This window comes from Berghia stephanieae, chromosome 2 (genome assembly GCF_034508935.2).
Source record: "Berghia stephanieae isolate SIO BIC M18660-M18661 chromosome 2, UCSD_Bste_1.3, whole genome shotgun sequence".
Taxonomy (NCBI): Eukaryota; Metazoa; Mollusca; class Gastropoda; order Nudibranchia; family Aeolidiidae; genus Berghia; species Berghia stephanieae.
The window spans coordinates 107,647,994-107,670,493 of NC_088361.1; the positions used below are offsets into that span (position 1 = coordinate 107,647,994).

The 22,500-nt window shown below is 37.9% G+C and overlaps 1 protein-coding gene across 1 annotated transcript in view; it reads right to left on the bottom strand.

Annotated features, from left to right (window-relative positions):
- LOC144966194 (dopamine receptor 2-like) overlaps window positions 1–22,500 on the bottom strand; it is a 297,783-nt gene that overhangs the window by 192,250 nt on the left and 83,033 nt on the right. Inside the window, exon 2 of the mRNA XM_078902353.1 lies at window positions 16,803–16,991. The gene's annotated coding sequence lies outside the window, so the exon portion shown is untranslated. The remainder of the gene's footprint in view (window positions 1–16,802; window positions 16,992–22,500) is intronic.

Below are 22,500 nucleotides of genomic sequence, written 5' to 3' on the forward strand. Positions count from 1 at the left end.
GAGAGAGAGAGAGAGAGAGAGAGAGAGAGGAGAGAGAGAGAGAGAGGAGAGAGATAAGGTGTGAAAGAGAGGAGAGAGAGAGAGAGAGAGAGAGAGAGAGAGAGAGAGAGAGAGAGAGAGAGAGAGAGAGGGAGAGTGTGTGTGAAGGGTATGCTCAAAGAGTAAGATAAATGGATAATCAGATAAAAACAGACTGAGGAACGAGGTGAAAAGTTAATGGCCCCGCCATACTTTGTTGGTCTTAGAGTTGGTTGTGATTGGAAGGCATCCTTAGCGATTTTGAATATTGGCACAGATCCGAACGAAAATCGACTTTCTCTCCCGTCTCTGCTCGAGCGATAGCTATCCCAGTAATGACGGTTGTAAACCAAATATTGGACTTCTCACATTGTAAGGCCTAATCAATCTAGGAAATAAAATGATCATTAACTGGTTATTTGGCATGCTCTGGATAGACACGTATCTAAAATTTGGTCAGAAAACTCGTCCTTCAAATATCGATCGATTTAAATGACCTTCATTTAGGCAAAAACTCTCAAGCTTTATTAATCTCATGAGGTCGCAGGTTTGAGATTTTCTTTTCCAAGATAAGGGTCATTTAAATCCATAGATATTTGAAGGACGAGTTTTCTGGCCAAATGTGTAAATACATGGCTTTCCAGGCCAGAGTACGGCAGCTAATGGTATAATGAGCTCAGTATTATGATCCGCGGGAAAAGATCTTGTAAAATAGATGCAGAACTCTCCTTTCTTTTTTGTTTGTACAATTACTCTACATTTAATACTTAAAAAGACAAGAAAAGATACATGTAATAATCATGGATTCATGACTTTGTACACTTTGTTGCTCTAATAAAACCCAAATGTCCGATTACTTCAGACGGGTCTCGCTTTCACAAAGCGTTTACCGCTAACGAATAAAAACAAATACGGGAACATAAAAAAACAAAACCAAAAAAGGCAAAGGGAAGCTTGATTAGAATAAAATAACAACAACAACAACAACAAAACAAAAAAGAAAAAAAAAACAACCCAAAAACAAAAAAAAAAAACAGAACGACAACAACAATAACAACAGAACGCAATACAGTATACTGCTAACGTATCCATTTTCACCAAGGGCAAACAAAATATCTACAAAACAGCAATAAAACCAACAAATTAGACGTAAGGCCCACACCATATAATGAATAAAGACTATTCTGGAAAATTAGCTTTCGTCTAGCATAAATAAGATTAACTTGCGTGGCGTAGTCCTTAAAGAATTCATGCTATATACCACCGATCACAGATTCCTCCTTCCGGAAATGGTCCTCAGCCATGCCAATTTCCAACTTCCGCTCTCTATTAAAATTAACAATCTATGTTTTGAGAAAATCCGTTTAGTAAGACAACTGCACAAATTCATAATGTTATGTTAAAAGTAATGTGATACCCATTTTGAGTCCACAATGTGACATTTTTATAATATGACTGAAGTCATACGTACACATTTTAGCAGGTCTAATAACCGGACGCAAATATTGGATATCATGGGCTATATATGATTATTAAATCTTCAAAGAAGTACGCGTCGCTTAAGTTCCATGTTGCTCAATGCATCCTTATATTTTTTTTTCTCCAAACACAAGAGAGTTACCCAGACTTGTCAAACAGAGTTCACCCCCAAAATAGGCCGCGTTTGCAAAGTGTCAAGAGGAAACGACTCATCCTGATATAATAAAAGAAAAAAAAGAAGATACTCTTGGCAGTCAATTATGGGTAGAATGATTGACATCTAAAACAATAAAAACAACAGCAGCAAAAATGTCAACAAGAAGTAAAAATAGATACCATTTATGTCATTTAGCTTTCCGTCAAGTCAGGATGGTAGAGATTGCCAGACGGTCCTTTAATGCCAGAAATTCCACCATCTCTACCGATCAATAGAGAGACTCAAGTGACAGACTTAGGTGTTGCCGTGTTTACTAATGCTATCGGATTCTGAAAAACACATTTAAAAAATCCTGGCCAGAAATCTCGATCGATTAAATTCACCCTCATCGCGTCAACAAATTCTAAAACCAGAGACGCCACCAGGGAAGCATGCAATCTCCGATTCGAGAATTTTTGACAAGATGGAGATCAATCAAATTGAGACAATTTGAAGGACGGTTGTCTGGTCAAAATTTTATAACTGTGTTTTTATGTTGTTTTTTCCCATGGCTCCTGTCTTGTCAGAAAATGAGTGTAGGGCATCATACGACCATACCGTGGGCGTTTTCAGATATACTTGTAAGACCTAATTAATTAATGGAAGACAGACATTGTCACAATTTACTTGTGAAAAGCAAAATCGAAATCTTATTTTCTAGTTGTACTCTGTGATCAATTGCCTCAAAACTGTATTTTTTTAGTGAGCCTACTGCTTCAGTTTGCTTTTTTTGTACCTAAGTAATGCAATTTTTTTAAAAAAAAAACCTTTTTGAGTACAGTTTATTTTGTTTATTAAGCTATATCATTTTGAGTTTTTGTTCAATATTCTTCATCTTGATGATTCCGACATTATGCCAGATAAGGTTAAACATTATCGTGGATTTTTATAACACTGACTAGTCCAAGATGGCAGCAGCTTCTTCTAATGGTGCTCACACTACTATGATATAACGATCGACCTAGTGTGCAAATTCCTTACCACACTCGTGCACCGTCGCAAACCCGCCAGGAAGCTTCGTCACAACACACCGTTCGACTAGATGCTCTGCGGTTTCGGGTCGGCTCGTTACCACAACGGGTACATGTGTGGCCAGGTGGAAAGTCCCCACTGATTCCAACATGGCTGACAACCGTTCTAATTCTGGTATACTCTGAAAACACCCCCCCCCCCCAAAAAAAAAAACAAAAAAAAACAACAAAAAACAAAAAACAAAAACAATTGGGCAAAATTCTCAGCCTAGTGACCCTCAACTTGGCAAAATCTCTCAAGCCTGGGACTTTGCAAGTCTCACGTATCAGAGTTTTGCTAAGATGAGGGTCATTTTACTCAATCGATATTTGGATTTCTACCCTAAAATCTTAAATACGCGTTTGTTTGTTTCTCAAAGTATGGCAGCGTTGGCGTTGTGCTTTGGTTCCTTGCTTGTCTAAAATTGTTTTGTTTCCCAATTATAATTGAGCTTTTATATAGCGCAATATCCACCAAATGTGCTCAAAGCGCTTTACAAGGGGTCCCTGGTCAACAGCAACATTTAACATAATGGACGGGACATGCCGCCTGTTAGGCGATATTACAATTTTTCGGACAAAGACAACGCTGTTAACGGCCAGGTACTCATTTTACACCTGAGTATGGTGAGAGAATGTGAGTAAAGAGTCTTTTCCAAGGACTCAACTATGCGCCGAGCGAGGCTCGAAACCCAGGACCTTCCGATCCGAAAGCGAGTGTCATACCACTAGACCACATAGCCGCACAATTCATTATTGGTGGAACGAAATGAAGCAATAGAATTAAAGCCTGCCGAGGCGTCCCAGTCAGTTGATTTTGAGGAGGACGGCAGTAGGTCAGTAACTGAACTCGCACAAGCCATTAATGCCCTTGCACAAAATGTTGCATTCCAATAGGGAATGAGATTGGCGGAAGAGTAGCGTCCCTTGATTGGACGTCACCGGTAGAGAAGTTATTTGTTAACAAACCAATTACAAGCCAAGCGCTCCAAATACAAAATTTATTATTCATATTTCTGTACAAAAATGCATATCATAATCAACGTTATGCATCTTTGTACAGAAATATGAATAATAAATTTTGTATTTGGAGCGCTTGGCTTGTAGTTGGTTTGTTTACAAATAACTTCTCCACCGGTGACGTCCAATCAAGGAACGCTACTCTTCCGCTAATCTCATTCCCTATAGTGCATTAAATTTTCGACGATTTCGTATAAAACGACTTTCTAAAATCTTTAATATATAGTGGAAACATTTAATTCGTCTCATGTTTAGGACGTTTGGACAACTTGTAAGTCATCTAAAAGATCGATCTAATAAAATAGCAGTTTTCTGGGCAAAATGAGAAAGGGATGGTTTGCGAATCATGGCTGTAAGCAAAGAGTGTGTAGGGTAACGTAGTTACCAAGAGCTCTCACTTCTCTTAACCGCAATGCTATTGTCGCGTGCCAGGCGAGACAGCGAGGTGGGTGTGCTCCGCGTGTATCATGCGCGCTAGGCTTACTGATACAAAGAAGAAAATACGAGTAGAAGACGGAAGATGCTTGGGTTCACCAAAAGCGGGAAGTGAGAGCTCTTGGTAACATAACAATCGTTACCTACACGCTCTTTGCTGTAAGTAAAGCTGTTCATATCAATTCTTTCTTTATTCCTTGCTCGAGCAAAGGTCTCTTCCACCAAAGTACTGGTTCGGATTCTTTGATTCCAGACCTTTAGACGAGGTAATTTGAATGGGAGAGATCTATATTCAGGTTTTTGTCCAACCAAGTCATCAATCACATGATTTATTGCTGTACAACGATTGGATATTTCTTGAAAAAATTAAACACACTACTTTGTTTATGAAAGTTGTAAACATACACATGTGTCAAACTGAACAAAATGACTAATCGTGATGTTAGATATTTCGAAAGCTGTGAGTACTTTTCACTATGTGGGTCACTTTGAGCACATTTTGAAATGTGACCAATGACCTCGAGCACATGGAAAGTTAATATAGATCGCTCCCATTGTAAACATTTGAGATCTTCATTGAATATTTTTGATGCTCGTTTTCCCTTGACCTAAAATTGTTTCTTGAACTGAATCCATGATTCCTTTATCTTCCAGGAACCATGGGATATGAGTGATACATTGATAGATCATACTTTATTTCCCGACTGGCTCTGGGCAACGACGCCTTATGCACTACATCATCTTATCTTATCTTATCTTATCTTATCTTGCTAAAGGCTTAATAGGAATTATCCTTTAAATGCCTTATACAATCGTTTATAATTACAGAATCTCATATAGCTTGTATTGTATCATTCACAGACAGTTTTACACAACTTTGAATGTCAGGAAAAATGTATCAATACGGCAATGTAAAATCGAAAAAATGTCAACAAGAAGTAAAATAAAATTCTTTTAATTTCTCAGTCCCGAGGTTACAGTCGTAACAAAATGGCTGACGAATGATAAAGAGAGATGGGTTTCCATGTAATGTTATAATTATCTTAATATCCTTAATATAAGCTGGACTTGAACATGCATTTTAATCAGGTTCCTTTAGCGATGGATCTAATAAAAAAAAAAAAAGAATTGAGCTTTCTATAGTGCAAATTCCACTAAATGTGCTCAAAGCGCTTTACAGGGGGTCCCTGGTCAACAGCAACATTTAACATGTAGGACGGGACAAGCCGCCTGTTTGGCGATATTACAATTTTTCGGACAACGACACCGCTGTTAACGGCCAGGTACTCTTTTACACCTGAGTACGGTAAGAGAATGTGAGTAAAGAGCCTTTTCCAAGGACTCATCTATGCGCCGTGCGCGAGGCTCGAACCCAGGACCTTCCGATCCGAAAGCGAGTGTCATACCACTAGTCCACATAGCCGCACTATCAACTATCTGTTATGTCCAATGATTGCCTTATATTATGTACTGATCACAGAATAATGAGAATAAGGTGCTGCTTGTGTGAAATACCATTATGTAAAATGGGCTCTAGTTCTTAAAGACCTTAAACTCACCATTGCTGCCGTTTACAAAAAACGCAACAGCAACAATACCAACAACAGCAACAGCAAGCACGAGAGTCATCATATTATTATAGCATAAAGGCTATGCACAAAGCAGGGGACCCAAAACCTACAGCAAAACAGAACGTGAGGGACAAGCTACGACGCATGAAAGGCGATATTGTGCTTTATTTTCGACAGTGACAACGTTGTTAGCGGCCAGGTTTTCATTGTACACCCGAGTATCATGAGTAAAGAACCTGACTTTGAGCGGCCCCACAGTGGTATTCAAACCAGGAACCACGTCATAGACTAGTATCCGACCACAGGATCCCAAAGCCATACTCCAGTCTCATAACGGTCAACCAACAAGATTTCTTAACGTGTGTCCACAGTAATCACGTATGTATAAATATCCCTATTCCTGGTGCACCCCCCTCCCCACCCGCCACTATTGCCGTCATTACTTGTAGAAGCCATCGTTTTTGGAATCGGTCCATGTCTTTGGATTCTAAAGCTTAACTCGTAAATGCCATTTTATCAAAAACATGCATTGCTCAGGGAAAGATGCCTTTCATTCATAAAGAAAATAAGGGAAGATATTGTTTATCTCGTAATAATAAAAACAAGTAGAAATGACAGTAAACATTCGGAAAGAATGATTTTAATGTCTCCTGAAATAAAGCTCCAAAAAGAAGTTACGTACTTTAATCACATTCCGATGATATATTTTTCTTTCCATGCTATGTGCCAACAATTTTGCATATCCGATTCATCAATAGGAGGATCAGATCGCGGCGAGTTGGATTTATAGCACCATAGCGTTTGTATACATTGACCCTTGACCTCTGGCGTGCTACTGTTGTCTCATATCTGTTACTTCCGACGACTTAATATTATGTGGGATGCTGTGATGCCCATCGATATCCTTTGAACGAAGGCTCGATGTCATTTGTTTGTTTTGAATTTTCTTCAGAGATCTTTAGACGTATGAAATCGAATTTCTATTTAACAACACTATTGTTTTGTGTACACACAAACACACACACACACACACACACGCACACACATGTATATATTTACCTTATACATATAATATATATATATATATATATATATGTGTATATATATGTACATATATATATATATATATATATATATATATATAATATATATATATATATATATATATATATATATATCTATATATATCTCCAAGAATAAGTTTGGACAAAGCTGATATTCTGTCCACAATATTTTGAACCTATGAGAAACTATTTTTGCTATCAATTGCAGCTATCAAGATCGCCAGTTTCTGTTTATTTTATATCATTGAGCTGATCGAAACTGGTGGAAACGAATTCTTTCCTTAGTTTTCCAAAGAACTTATTGTTGGAGTATGTGGCACAGCTTCATTATATTTATATGGTTTTTATGAGGAAGTGTGCTCAGCTTAGTTTCAGTCACTTCAATCGAGTAATACGATATATTATTATAGATTTTCTTTTGGAATTTGCTCGTGTCATGTCTACTGGTCCATTTAGACGTACGTACTTTTCGTACACATTCCGACATGACGTCACTTCCCTAGTAATGACGCATGGCAACTTAATAACTGGCTCTAAACTATCGGAACAATGGCTGACGCCCTTATGAAATCATTCTTCGACGAGCATAAAAGCGTATCCAGAGGGGAAAAAAACATTATAAATCTGATCATGTTTTGACTTTTACACAATATTCTGATCACAAGACATATGAAAAGTTCTAGCCAGTATGAAGAATTAAAAAGGACCGATTTTCTTTGTTTAGAACCACGATGGCCGCCGTTTCTGGGTGACATGACATCAGACTATTGAATCCAATAGGATTCAATAGTCGTAACGTCACTTCCTTCCTAATGACGCATGTAACTTAGTAACACTGGCTCTAAACTATCGGAACAATGGCGGACGCCCGCATGAAATATTTCTCCAGCGAGCATAAAAACGTTTCCAGAGGAAAAAAAACCACATAAATTTGATCATGTTTTGACTTTTACACATTCTGATCAAAAGGCATATGAAAAGGGAATGAAAAGTTCTAGCCAGCATGAAGAATAAAAAGTAATGATTTTCTTTGTTTAGAACCAAGATGGCCGCCGTTGCCGGGCTGCGTGACATCAGACTACTGAATCCAATTGCTCCGCGTCGGATCTGGGACAACACACACACACACACACACACACAGACATACTCACATACACAACACCACCTCCACACCAACCGCCACAAACCTACCACACAGACACGTGGGCAAAAAATAGACGAGTGAACTTCACTCACTCAATAGATAGAATGCGCTTGGCCAAGGAGTTCACAACATTGCCATCCGGAAGTATAACGGACCAACACACAAACTCTGTGTAACCATGAACTTTTATAGTCTGGTTAATACAGTTTAGTGAGAACAACTCACAAATGGGGATGGCAAAAACAATAACAAATGCCTGAGTGACGTCATCTGCATACTATCTATAGAGAGAGTCTCCCCATAGTTTGAAGTTAGAAGGACTTCAGTGAAAACTAATCACCCACGATGATCCGTCATCACGAAGACAGGAAAATATCAGGCGGCTTGGGCGGACATACGTGGGACGAGATTGAAAATTCTCGTTTACACGCTCAGTTTTAATGAGTTTTGGTCCATTATCCACAATAGGCTTAAACAGTCGTGACGTCACTTCCCCCGTAATGACGCATGGTAACTTAGTAACTGGCTCTAAACTATCACCCTTATGATATGTTTCTCCGACGAGAATAAAAGTGTATCCAGAGGAGAAAACATTATAAATATGATCATGTTTTGACTTTTATACATTCTGATCACATGACATATGAAATGTTCTAGCCAGCATGAAGAATAAAAAGTACCGATTTTCTTTGTTTAGAATCACTCTGCTCACCGTTGCAATGGGCGACGTGACATCATATTATAGAATCAAATTTGTGTAAATCCATCGGACCGTTTACGATTAGTCTGCTCGTCAAAATGGGCAATAAGATAGATAATTTTAATGATATTCTCATCCCCTGTCGTAATCTAGAGTTGTCCACGGACCTTGGTTGAGTAGATTTGTCAGTTCAGCCCCTGTTCGTGTCGTATGAGAGGTTGTGTGTGTTCGTGTCGTATGAGAGGTTGTGTGTGTTCGTGTCGTATGAGAGGTTGTGTGTGTTCGTGTCGTATGAGAGGTTGTGTGTGTTCGTGTCGTATGAGAGGTTGTGTGTGTTCGTGTCGTATGAGAGGTTTGTGTGTGTTCGTGTCGTATGAGAGGTTGTGTGTGTTCGTGTCGTATGAGAGGTTGTGTGTGTTCGTGTCGTATGAGAGGTTGTGTGTGTTCGTGTCGTATGAGAGGTTGTGTGTGTTCGTGTCGTATGAGAGGTAGTGTGTTCGTGTCGTATGAGAGGTTGTGTGTGTTCGTGTCGTATGAGAGGTTGTGTGTGTTGGTGTCGTATGAGAGGTTGTGTGTGTTGGTGTCGTATGAGAGGTTGTGTGTGTTCGTGTCGTATGAGAGGTTGTGTGTGTTCGTGTCGTATGACAGGTTGTGTGTGTTCGTGTCGTATGAGAGGTTGTGTGTGTTCGTGTCGTATGAGAGGTTGTGTGTGTTCGTGTCGTATGAGAGGTTGTGTGTGTTCGTGTCGTATGAGAGTTGTGTGTGTTCGGTCGATGAGAGGTTGTGTGTGTTCGTGTCGTATGAGAGGTTGTGTGTGTTCGTGTCGTATGAGAGGTTGTGTGTGTTCGTGTCGTATGAGAGGTTGTGTGTGTTCGTGTCGTATGAGAGGTTGTGTGTGTTCGTGTCGTATGAGAGGGTGTGGTGTTCGTGTGTATGGAGGTTGTCGTGTTCGTGTATGAGAGGTTGTGTGTGTTCGTGTCGTATGAGAGGTTGTGTGTGTTCGTGTCGTATGAGAGGTTGTGTGTGTTCGTGTCGTATGAGAGGTTGTGTGTGTTCGTGTCGTATGAGAGGTTGTGTGTGTTCGTGTCGTATGAGAGGTTGTGTGTGTTCGTGTCGTATGAGAGGTTGTGTGTGTTCGTGTCGTATGAGAGGTTGTGTGTGTTCGTGTCGTATGAGAGGTTGTGTGTGTTCGTGTCGTATGAGAGGTTGTGTATGTTCGTGTCGTATGAGAGGTTGTGTGTGTTCGTGTCGTATGAGAGTTTGTGTGTGTTCGTGTCGTATGAAAGGTTGTGTGTGTTCGTGTCGTATGAGAGGTTGTGTGTGTTCGTGTCGTATGAGAGGTTGTGTGTGTTCGTGTCGTTTGAGAGGTTGTGTGTGTTCGTGTCGTATGAGTGGTTGTGTGTGTTCGTGTCGTATGAGAGGTTGTGTGTGTTCGTGTCGTATGAGAGGTTGTGTGTGTTCGTGTCGTATGAGAGGTTGTGTGTGTTCGTGTCGTATGAGAGGTTGTGTGTGTTCGTGTCGTATGAGAGGTTGTGTGTGTTCGTGTCGTATGAGAGGTTGTGTGTGTTTGTGTCGTTTGAGAGGTTGTGTGTGTTCGTGTCGTATGAGGGTTGTGTGTATTCGTGTCGTATGAGAGGTTGTGTGTGTTCGTGTCGTATGAGAGGTTGTGTGTGTTCGTGTCGTATGATAGGTTGTGTGTGAAGGTAGAGATGGCCGGTTGTTCCATGTAGTTTGAAAATGTTTCCATGTGATTAAGTGTTTGTAAGTATGTTGACTGGTCGTGTAAGGAACGTTCCGTTATAAATGTTTGTTTTAACACATTTGTGTTATTCCTTATGATTAGTTCAAGGATATGTACGTCTGTTTTGTTTGTTTTGTTTTTAAGGGTACTACGGCGCTTGCAACACATTTAGGTTATATCAGCGCCAGAAAAAAGGAAGAAAATGGGATAGTAAAATGTTCTAGAATTACAATTAAACTACCCAAGAAAAAGTAAGACATAGGGGAACTGGGAACAAATAGGGATCAGATGTAGATTCCAAGAGCACACTATCAAAGTACTTAGTTTGAGACCACCTATAAGTCTCATCCGGACACAAGCACAAAATCCAATAAAGAGGACTACACTCAAATGCTTACATCATAAATTCAAAATAACACATATAATAATACATAATAGAGAAATGATTTACAAGGAAAAAAATATCATCTCCCAAAACAATAACTATGCATTTGACTGTTTCCCTCACAGCTAGGACTCCGGCCAGGGCCAGGACAAAACAAAGTCATCTCATTCCAAGACAAAGACAGAAAGCAAGTTGGAAAACAGATAAGAGGGGATAGAAGACACAGCAAGTACCTCCCTGCCCGCCATGGGAGGTAGGAACCCCACCCAGACATGTACGTCTTATCAAATTCTCATATATTCCTTGGTGTACATTTACGGAAGTTGTCCTGTCTAGCCGATTCTCTTTGTCATTCTATATATTTCTCTTCTTCCCTCCATCTTGGCTTATCATAATCTTAACGATATGAGCCCGGAGACTTCTATCTGTGCGTCATTCATTCTCTATTGTGTTACGGGCCGCATTTGTCTGATGTCGTAGGACAAAGCGGCTGTCTGGAATCCCTATACAAAACAACCCGTAACAGCTAGTGAAACATTATGACGTTCAAAATCAAAATAAAAAACAAAAAAAGTAGAGCTTTTATATAGCGCAATCACTAAATGTGCTCAAAGCGCTTTACAAGGGGTCACTAGTCAACAGCAACATTTAACGTGTAGGACGGGACATGACGCCTGTTAGGCGATATTACAATTTTCCGGACAAAGACAACGCTGTTAACGGCCAGGTACTTATTTCACACCTGAGTACGGTGAGAGAATGTGAGTAAAGAGCCTTTTCCAAGGACTCAACTATGCGCCGAGCGCGAGGCTCGAACCCAGGACCTTCCGATCCGAAAGCGAGTGTCATACCACGACACATGGCCGCACAAAATAGTTTCGACTATCTTTTAAAAATGTATCATAAATGTGCTCAATTCAATTATATGGATGAAGAGACTTGATCCATAACTTCCAATGAAATATATATTTTAATGGAATAAGGAAATTGATTCTATATAACGTGTAGCTTGGTTTATTAAAAGAGGCCAATTGATTATATACTTTGAAATGTATCATTATTGTAATCTTTCATCAATAGATTTATGGCATTACTATTAATATCAAGGGCATTCAAGGGATTTTATCCTATTTTGCCCTATACCATATGTTACGTTATGTTATGATATGTTTAATAGTAGAAAAAAATACCATACAATCAACCTGTATTTGTTTTGTTTTTATCTGTTTAACGTCGCTTTCGACACAACTTGTATTTACGTATTGTATAGAATTTCAGAAAGAACAACATCAAATTTTAGTCATCAGGCAAAGTACCCCTGATCTACAAATTCTATAAATCATACAAAAACAACCGAAATAATTATAGTACTACACAAAGGGTTTCAAATCTGTTATCTTCATACATTCATCTGTCAAATTCAACACTAATACTTTTAAGCTTTATGTCAACAGCAATCATAAATCCAATTTGTGTATTTGCATATCATTATTGAACGTCACCCAGTTTCAGATACCAAAAAAAAAAAAACGCTTTAAAAAATAGACCAGCAAAGATAATAATATACTTAAGCGGTGAATTTTCGTAGACATTATAAGCCTATCTATCTGTAACCAACGCTACGATGGCAACACAACTAAACACACGACCATGAAAAAAAAGAGTCGTCGGCCCTAGAAGGTGTCTAACAAATCTTGGCATAGAGCTGATACAGTCACGATAGCTGGGTAATAACTTATAACAGCATTTCCCTAGGGGAGTATGTGTTGTGTAACATCGGGGTCATAAAACATTAGCCTCTGGCATAACCTGACCCCGTAGAGACGATGTTCGTCGACTCTGTCGATAAAAAGCTTGTAGCTGGTATCTCGTACGCCAGTACTGGACCTACTAGTCTTATTACTAGTGAAAATAATATCACTAGGTGATTTCGTGAGTAAGTTTGCTTATTTTTGTGTGTTCTAAATGACCTTGGAGAAATTGCCACCAGAGGTTTCGACACCTCACAAGTTGATTGCCAAATTGATTCCCCCCTCAAAATGTTATCATTTATCGAAATTTGAAGGACAAATTTTCTTCTAAAACTTTTTAACAAATCTTTTTTTTTCTTCCGAGAACGGTAGAATAAATTATGGTATAAAACCCTCAAGAAACTTGACCTTTTATATATAGCAATATCCACTTAACGTGCTCAAATCGCTTTACAAGGGATCCATAGCCAACAGCAACACATTACATGTAGGACGAGACATGGCACGGTATTACATGTTTTCCCGACAGAAACAACGCTGTTAACGATCGAGTACTCATTTTACACCCGATTACAGTGAGGGAATGTGAGTGTAGAGCCTTTTCCAGGGATCCACTATGCGCCGCTCAGAGCAGAACTCGAACCCTAGACTTTCCGATCAGATAGCGAGTGTCATACCACACAGATCACAGATATATTTCTCAATATTTCGACTCTAATCTCGATTCCTGGCACCCTGTCGTCCTTCCCAACACAATCCTAGTTTTAGGCCATGAGTCACAACTACATAAATTGGATTTTAGAGAGAAAAAAAAATCCCCAGAGAAATATATGACAGGACATACCGCCTGTAAAAGAATTAAATAAGAGAAATAGATGCAAATTTACCTCTATGCAACTTATAATTCCCTTGATACCCTAAAGGGGAATTAATAGCCCATAAACAATAAATAACTGTATTACACAAAAAAAGAAAATAACAAACAAAACTGTATAAGTCTCTTAATTACTATCATTTCATGTTGCATTTTCTAATGTACCGAGTCAGTTGCGTGATAGCATGATACTGCTTATAATATAGAAATAGCGTGTTGATAAACGTGATCTCCACTGGATATAGATCTATGTGGTGGAACATCCAATGAATCACGAGATTGCAAAATATTATACCTACCACATTGTACATTTTGAATGATGAATAATCTAAAATATAATACAATTATGGAAGGATTTGGCCTCGAAAATCCAAGAGAAAAAGAAGAAAAAGAAAATAATAAAAATGATATAATGATAAATCTATAAATATTTTTGTTAAAGTTCACTAGGATGATAAGTAAAATATGGATAGCAATTTGTAAATATATCAAATTAGATACAATATTTCCCAAAATATGCGCAAATAAAGTGTAGCTTTCATGAAAGTAGGTGACACGTTATAAGCTGTTTACTTCACAAGGCTGATATATAAAATATGGATAACTATTTGTAAATGTATCAAACTGAGATACAATATTTCCCAAAATATGGGCAAATAAAGTCTAGCTTTCATGAAAGTAGGTGACACGTTATAAGCTGTTTTAATAACATGATGTTTAATAAGCTATTCCTAAGGAATTAGGTCATTTGCCTGATGGATTGACGATCGCAGAAAGATAAAGAGTAAAAAATCCCTGAGCGTAGAGGATTATTCAGCAGTTCGAAGATAATCATTCCAAATTATTATTTTTAGTATTAACTCACTCAATCCTGGACACTTTTGATGCTTTTCAAAATTGGAAAAAATGTATTTAAAATGAGCACGTGTATAGATAGTTTTATTCAACTACCATTAACATGTAAAAATTAAAAACATTAGATTTGATACTACGCCTATAATTTGTCTCAGAAAAATTTAATAAATAGGCATGGGGTAAAAGTAACCTGGGTAAACAACGGATATAGTCGGTGTTAGGGTTGAGTGAGTTAAAGTTACGTAGATTTTAAAGAAAGGGTGCAGTCAGTGGATAGAAATGGTTAATTTTATTCTTTCGAATTTCTTCTTTCTTCGGGAAGACAGAAGGTCCAATATGCTGATTTGAAAACTGTTAACTGCTTGCTATTTCCCGCGACTATTTACCAGTTAAACGTACACTCTGGATAAAAAAAAACAAAATCGTATTTAAAAAGTTAGCCAGAAAACTCGTTCTTCAAATATCGACCAATGTAAATGACCCTCCCTTTAGCAAAAACTTCACGAAGTCCCAGGTTTGAGAGTTTTTGCACAGACGACCGATATTTGAAGGACGAGTTTGTTTTCTGGCCAATAAATTTTTAAATACGAGTTTTTCCAGAGTACGGCGGTTAACTGGTTATAGATAGTATGCGCTTGTCTAAGAAGCTCATAACATTGCCATCCGGAAGTATAACGGAGCAACACACAAAACTGTGTGTATCCATGAACGTCTATTGTCGGGTTAATACAGTTCAGTGAGCATTACTCATAAACGCGGATGGCAAAAACAATAAGAAAGACCTGAGTGACGTCATCTTCGAACTATCTTTAGATAGAATGCGCTTGGCCAAGGAGTTCACAACATTGCCATCCGGAAGTATAACGGACCACCACACAAACTCTGTGTAACCATGAACTTTTATAGTCAGGTTAATACAGTTTAGTGAGAACAACTCACAAACGCGGATGGCAAAAACAATAACAAAGGCCTGAGTGACGTCATCTGCATACTATCTATAAGAATCATAGCCATTTCCTACTAGGATCGCCTTGACAATGACATCATACAGACAAACTACTACTTGTTAAGAGTTGAACTAGATCGTACATAACTGAAATGTGCGGCTATGTGGTCTAGTGGTATGACACTCGCTTTCGGATCGGAAGGTCCTGGGTTTGAGCCTCGCTCGACGCATAGTTGAGTCCTTGGAAAAGACTCTTTACTCACATTCTCTCACCGTATTCAGGTGTAAAATGAGTACCTGGCCGTTAACAGCGTTGTCTTTGTCCGAAAAATTGTAATATCGCCTAACAGCCTAACAGGCGTCATGTCTCGTCCTACATGTTAAATGTTGCTGTTGACCAGGGACCCCTTTTAAAAGCGCTTTGAGCACGTTAAGTGGATATATAAAAGCTCAATTTTTTTTTTAATTTCATATTATTCCACCCCTCTCATTGGAAAACCCTACTTATTTCTTAGTAAATAAGTAGAATCGTTGAATAATGCGTTGAAGCCTTGAAAAAAAAAAAATGTTATACAACGATTGCAGAGTAATTTCGTAATTGGTGTGAAATTAGGTGTAAAAACAGCTGTATTGGTAATTAAAAATAGTCTTTTGGTGCGTATGAATACAAATCCAACGTTTCTAGTTTTGGGTCAAATCGTCATTCAAGCGGAAGGAGACAGATACAAATTATGGTGAATAGAACTACTAATACCATACCATTTGGTTACAAAATATCTAATAATCTTACTTGAATGGGTAAAATAAACATATTCTTTCATTTAGTTGTAATTATTGAACTCGTTATATTTTAATTGTGCAATAAAACATACTCGGAAGCTTGTTGTGTTATTGGGTACGATAAGAATAACTCGTTTAATAGATAAGAAGAGATGAAATAGTCCTATATCATTCCACTCCATTCCCTAAATAGTAACGCGTACTGATATTATATTAACAATATTAATTTGTGACGTCAGATTATCAAGCGTAAATTTAACTAAAAAGCAGATTCTTTAAAAAGAAGTAGATCTATTATTTGAATCTTTTTGAAGATGTCTTTTATTCAAAGATGAGGAACTAGGAATCGATTGAGGGGTAGATTAAATGATTTCTTACACTCTTGTGTTTTGGAATTCGAACTTTGTTCCCAACGCGCAAGCTCGTGAAGCGGTTGGGAACACGTCTGGAATTCCAAAAAAAACAAAACAACAAAAAACAAACAAACTTGAGCTTTTATATAGCGCGATATCCACTAAACGTGCTCAAAGCGCTTTACAAGGGGTCCCTGGTCAACAGCAACACGTAACATTTAGAACGGGACATGACGCCTGTTACGCGATATTACAAATTTTTGTTTGGACAAAGACAACGCTGTTAACGGCCTGGTACTCGTTTTAGACCTGAGTACGGTGAGAGAATGTGAGTAAAGAGCCTTCTCCAAGGACTCAACTATGCGCCGAACCCGAGGCTCGAACCCACGACCTTCCGATCCGAAAGCGAGTGTCATACCAATAGACCACATAGCCGCACATATTATGTATATTATACCAAGGGCTATATTCAAAACTTACCAAATTCTTTCCCCGTAAGTTGGATGATCATAAATGTTAAAGTTGTTTCTAGTCCGATCCCGACGACTGAAATAAACACTTGAAACTGGAGTCGATTTGAAGAGCGTTTTCCTGCCGGGACTCAATTCATGGGTCTTCCGGTTTTGGTGTCATGACATGGTCACAACCTTTAAATTGTGGTGTTGTGGCCTGAGGAAATAGTCCAAGACAAATATGAATTAGGCTAAGAGGTGTTAGATAGATAGATAGATAGATAGATAGATAGATAGATAGATAGATAGATAGATAGATAGATAGATAGATAGATAGATAGATGAGTGTATATATATATATATATATATACATATATATATATATATATATATATATATATATATATAGAGAGAGAGAGAGAGAGAGAGAGAGAGAGAGAGAGAGAGAGGGGAGAGAGAGAGGTAGAAAGATTGATAAATAGATGAATAGATAGTGGGATAAACAATTGTATTTATATATAAAGATAAAGATATATAAATCGATAGATAAATAGATAGACAGACAGATAAACATAGGTATCCATAACCATGGGATAGCGTGGCCCAACGATACCGTATTTGCTTTGTACCTGAAAGGTACCGAGTTCGAATACCCGCTACGTTGTGTGGCCTTGAGCAAGTCACCTCGTCCTAGATCAGTTAACGGCGCTGCACTATGACTGACGCTTGGGTTATTCCAGTCTTCCCCTGGAATAGACCCTAGAGACAAATTTCCTCTATGGGATGAATAAAGGGAATTTTATTTATTATTTTACGTATTATAGATGTGACTGGATAGAAAGATAGATATAAAGAAATAGACTGAAAGATAGATGCATGCGCGGATCATTAAGAAGTAATAATAATAATAATAATAATAATAATAATAATAATAATAATAATAATAATAATAATAATAATAATAATAATAATAATAATAATGAAAATAATAATAATAATAATAATAATAGATGGCACATATATAGAACATTTTAAAGCTTAAATAATGCTCAATGCGCTTTACGTTGTTATTGAAGGAAATAATGCATTTCTAGTGTAATAACCCGTTCACACATAGAAACACACAAACACACACACACTCATAAACACACAGACACACAGACACAGACATAATGGCCCACATGTAACACAGACACGCACACACACATACACACATAATTGAATATTCTCACATGGTTATAAATATTATATAATATGTATGAGGTTATAATAGTCAGGTGTGAAAAGGAGATGTTTTTGTTTAGATTTAAAAGAATCAACAGTTGTTGTTCCCTGTGGTTCTGGGAATAGAATTCAATATACGGGGGTCTCATGACAGAAAAAGGATCATCCACCAAAACAAATGTATTTATAAAGAGGAACTAAAAGTTTAGCTTTATCAGATGCTGATATCGTTAATCTAGAAGGTGTATACAAGGATGTGACAGGTTATAAAAATAGATAAGGGCTTCATCATTTGAATCAGATTATGGCAGCTTCTAGTGGTGCTCTCACTACTATGTTATGACGATCGACCCAATCAGCAAATTTCTTACCGCACTCGTGCACCGTCGCAAACCCGCCCGGAAGCTTCGTTATGACGATTTTGATTGGTAACCAGTGTATTTTGTAGATTTGTGGAGGAAGTGGCCCATATATATGTTTTATTATTAAAGTTAGTTTTGCGGCACTGGTCTGAATGACTTCTAGCCGAGAGAGTGAATCTTGACTTACGCCTAAAAGAGGAGAATTTCAGCAATCAATGCGTGGTAACAGCCTGACTGACTGCCTCAACAGTCAAACGGTCTCTAATAGTGGCAAATTTCTTTAGATAAATATTCAAGACTTTACACTTATTCTCGATTTAGTAGTGTTGTGTCAGAGGAAATCAAAACAGACTCTCATAATTCTTTTTTATTGTAATCGAATTAAATATAAAAATGAATCAAACCACTGTAGACTTGTGAGACAAAATATCCAATATAACAACGATATATCAATCACTTTGAATGTGGTGTAGGGGAATTGCAGTTATCGTAGAGACATTCCAAAAGCTATAAAAACTGACATTCGGAAGAATCTCATCAATATCGCGCCGTCCCAGTATCCCAGATGCCTGGATAATTACCGGATTATCTTTAAACGTTCCATTTCGCATTTACTTCTTTCCAATCACTGTCAAAACCACTTAAAGACAATTTATCTAGTTACTTGCTGCATGGTGGAAAACACGTATTGAAAAATTTGGCCAGAAAACTCGTCCTTCGAATATCGATCGATTTAAATGACTTTTATATTGGCAAAAAATTCTCAAACCTGGAACCTCGCGAGGTCTTAGGTTTGGGGGTGTTTTTGCCAAGGTGAAGGTCATTTAAATTCGAAGGGTAAGTTTTTTGGGCATTTTTATTTTACATACGTGTTATCAACACAGTATGTCTGGCAGTTCACTGGTTAACTGTGTCAGCAAAGTAGATTAATGAGATGAATGAAACAGTCTTGGACGATGTGTCATCGATTGTACAGGTAAGACATTTGGACTAGACTTGACTGAAAAGTCCTGTCTCCCATTTTAAGTATTTTCTTCATTATTATGTAGCCAAACGTTTCTAAACCTCATGATGTCGTGGTAAACCCGATGCTAAAAATATATATATTACACTTTAATTTATAACATTTGAAGCCATGAAGAAGAGTCAGTTTTGTTTCTTAAACTTCCAAAAAATGCAAATGTTCTAATTCTTACCATTTCTTATTACTCGATCGATCTCCTGCCTCGAGTTCACCCGGATATAATACCAGGTCGATGCATTGGGTCATAGTTCACCAAATTTGGCTATCAGTCTACCCTAATATATAATTTCTAATTATATAAAAAAATAAGTTGTCTTGTCATACTTTTCCCCCAAATGCGTTATATTACGCTTATGTTAACTTCATGCTGCATTTTTGAAGCAAAAACAAATCAAACCAACAACAAAAATTTGAAATGCTCATGTCAAAAACCGTGCATCTTTGGAAAAAGAAGACGTATCAGACGTTAACTTGCTAATAGATAGTATGTAGATGACGTCACGCAGGCCTTTGGTATTGTTTTTGCCATCCGCGTTTGTGAGTTGTCCTATCACCATGAACGATAAACAGCATCAGCGGAGAAGAGAATCATCTTTTTAAGAGAAGGGTACAAATGTGAATACTGATCGATATGTGGAGGCTCCTAGAAAACATAAAAATAATAAAATAAAAATAATAAAATAAAATTCCCTTTATTCATCCCCAAATTTGTCTTTAGGGTCGATTCCAAGGGAAGACTGGAATAACCCAGGCGTCAGCCGCATAGCAGCGCTGCAAAGTGAGCTAGGGTGAGGTGACTTGCTCAACGCAGCGGCGGGTGATTGAACTCGGTACCTTTCGGGTAAGAAGCAAAGACCGTACCACTGAGTCACGCTGCCCCATATGAGTTTAAAACAGGCCAGGTAACTATAACTCTTATCTGCCTCACGAAAACCAATACTCTTCAACAGTCGCAACGTCACTTCCTTCCTAATGACGCATGGTAACCTAGTAACACTGGCTCTAAACTATCGGAACAATGGCGGACGCCCGTATGAAATATTTCACCGGCGAGCATAAAAGCGTATTCAGAGGAAAAAAAACATAAATTTGATCATGTTTTGACTTTTACACATTCTGATCACAAGGCATATGAAAAGTTCTAGCCAGCATGAAGAATAAAAAGTAATTATTTTCTGTGTTTGGAACCAAGATGGCCGCCGTTGTCGGGCGGCGTGACATCAGACTACTGAATCCAATTGCACACCTGTCCGCCAAGAGGCTCAGAATTGCATTGAAGAGGCTCGAATTCTAAGAATGTTGCCACATCTTACATAGTTATATAGATAGTATGCGCTTGGCTAAGAAGCTCATAACATCCGGAAGTATAACGGACCAACACACAAAAGTGTGTGTATCAATGAACGTTTATAGTCAGGTTAATACAGTTCAGTGAGCATTACTCATAAACGCGGATGGCAAAAAACAATGTCAAAGACCTGAGTGACGTCATCTTCGAACTATCTATAATAATCTAGATCTTGCTCCATCAGGCGTACGTTCGCCTTTTTACCGAACGCCAAGGAACATTAATTTGATGTAATGGGTTATCAAGATAAGGCCTTTGAGGAATTCACGCTGATGGGCGCAGGTGTTGTAAGTCGAACAATATCGTTTTTTGTTGACGGTATACATTGACTTGTAGCTTGTTGGCGCATTTTTGCCATAAGGTAATGAATGATCTATGGTGGAATAGATAGTTCAAAGATGACGTCACTCAGGTCTTTGTTATTGTTTTTTGCCATCCGCGTTTATGAGAAATGCTCACTGAACGGTATTAATCCGACTATAAACGCTCATGGATACACAGTTTTGTGTGTTGGACTCATAAACGCGGATGGCAAAAAACAATAACTAAGGCCTGAGTGACGTCATCTTCGAAAAAAACATAAATTTGATCAGGTTTTGACTTTTACACATTCTGGTCACACGACATTTGAAAATTTCTAGCCAGCTTGAAGAATAAAAAGTAATAATTTTCTTTGTTCAGAACCAAGATGGCCCCCGTTGCCCGGCGGCGTGACATCAGACTACTGAATCCAATTCATCTGAACCATTCAATATCTAAATGGGCATTTCGTACAGTATAATCCCGTTTACTTCTTTGAGTTGTCATGTTTGAGCCTTTTTGCCAGATTAAGGGTTGATTTTAATCGACTAATATTGGAACTAAATAAATGAATATAATCTGTTTTTTTTTTTCATTAAAAAGATAATTATGCCCTTCGGCCACGACATCATAAGATATCGTCTCCTAGGCTTTCAACGAAGGAATATAGAAAATTCAACAGACAAGATGTCTGATGTCAATAGAAATGACCCATGTTGTTCAAGTGATCAAATTAGGGGTTCATAATCTTGCCCAAGGTAAAAAAACGAAAGTGTCTGAAGCGGGGCTCGAACCCGCGACCTTCCGAGTCACAGTGCAATGCCTTAACCACTCGGCCATTTCGCCCTCATTTTCATAATACGGTAAGAGGAAAGTCAGCCACTTGTTAAATAATATGTAATCCTTTGATAACCAAGAGAGTCCTATCAATAATAATGTGGCATAGTTAAACACGTATGAAAACGCTAATGATTGTATAGTGGTTTTATTTGAGTTGTTTAAAAAATTCAATTTACATAATCAACACAATTTGTAAAAAAAAAAATCTAAGTCCAAACAAAATGCAGCAATGATGGTGAATTAAAATGTGCAGCACATCGTGAAGTACCATAGAATACCGTTTTTAATTAGAAACATCCTATTTTATCCCCTATAGTAATTCTACCCATAATTCCTTTCCAAACCACACCTCCTAAAAGTAAAGCCGAAACGTTAAATCTCTACATATTAATGCTAAACCGCGCCTTTTATGATATAATATTACTTTAAAAGTCAGTTTTGCGTTCAGTACGCCGAAATAATCTGTAGATGCGCCCAAATAATAAATACCAACAATAATTTGATGATTTTATCCCCAAATACCAAGTAACACTGATCACAGAAAGTAATTTTCTAGTACTCAATATAATGACCAATCCTTTAACTTTGGAACGTAAAACTGTCTTAGACTACTCAATGTAATGACCAA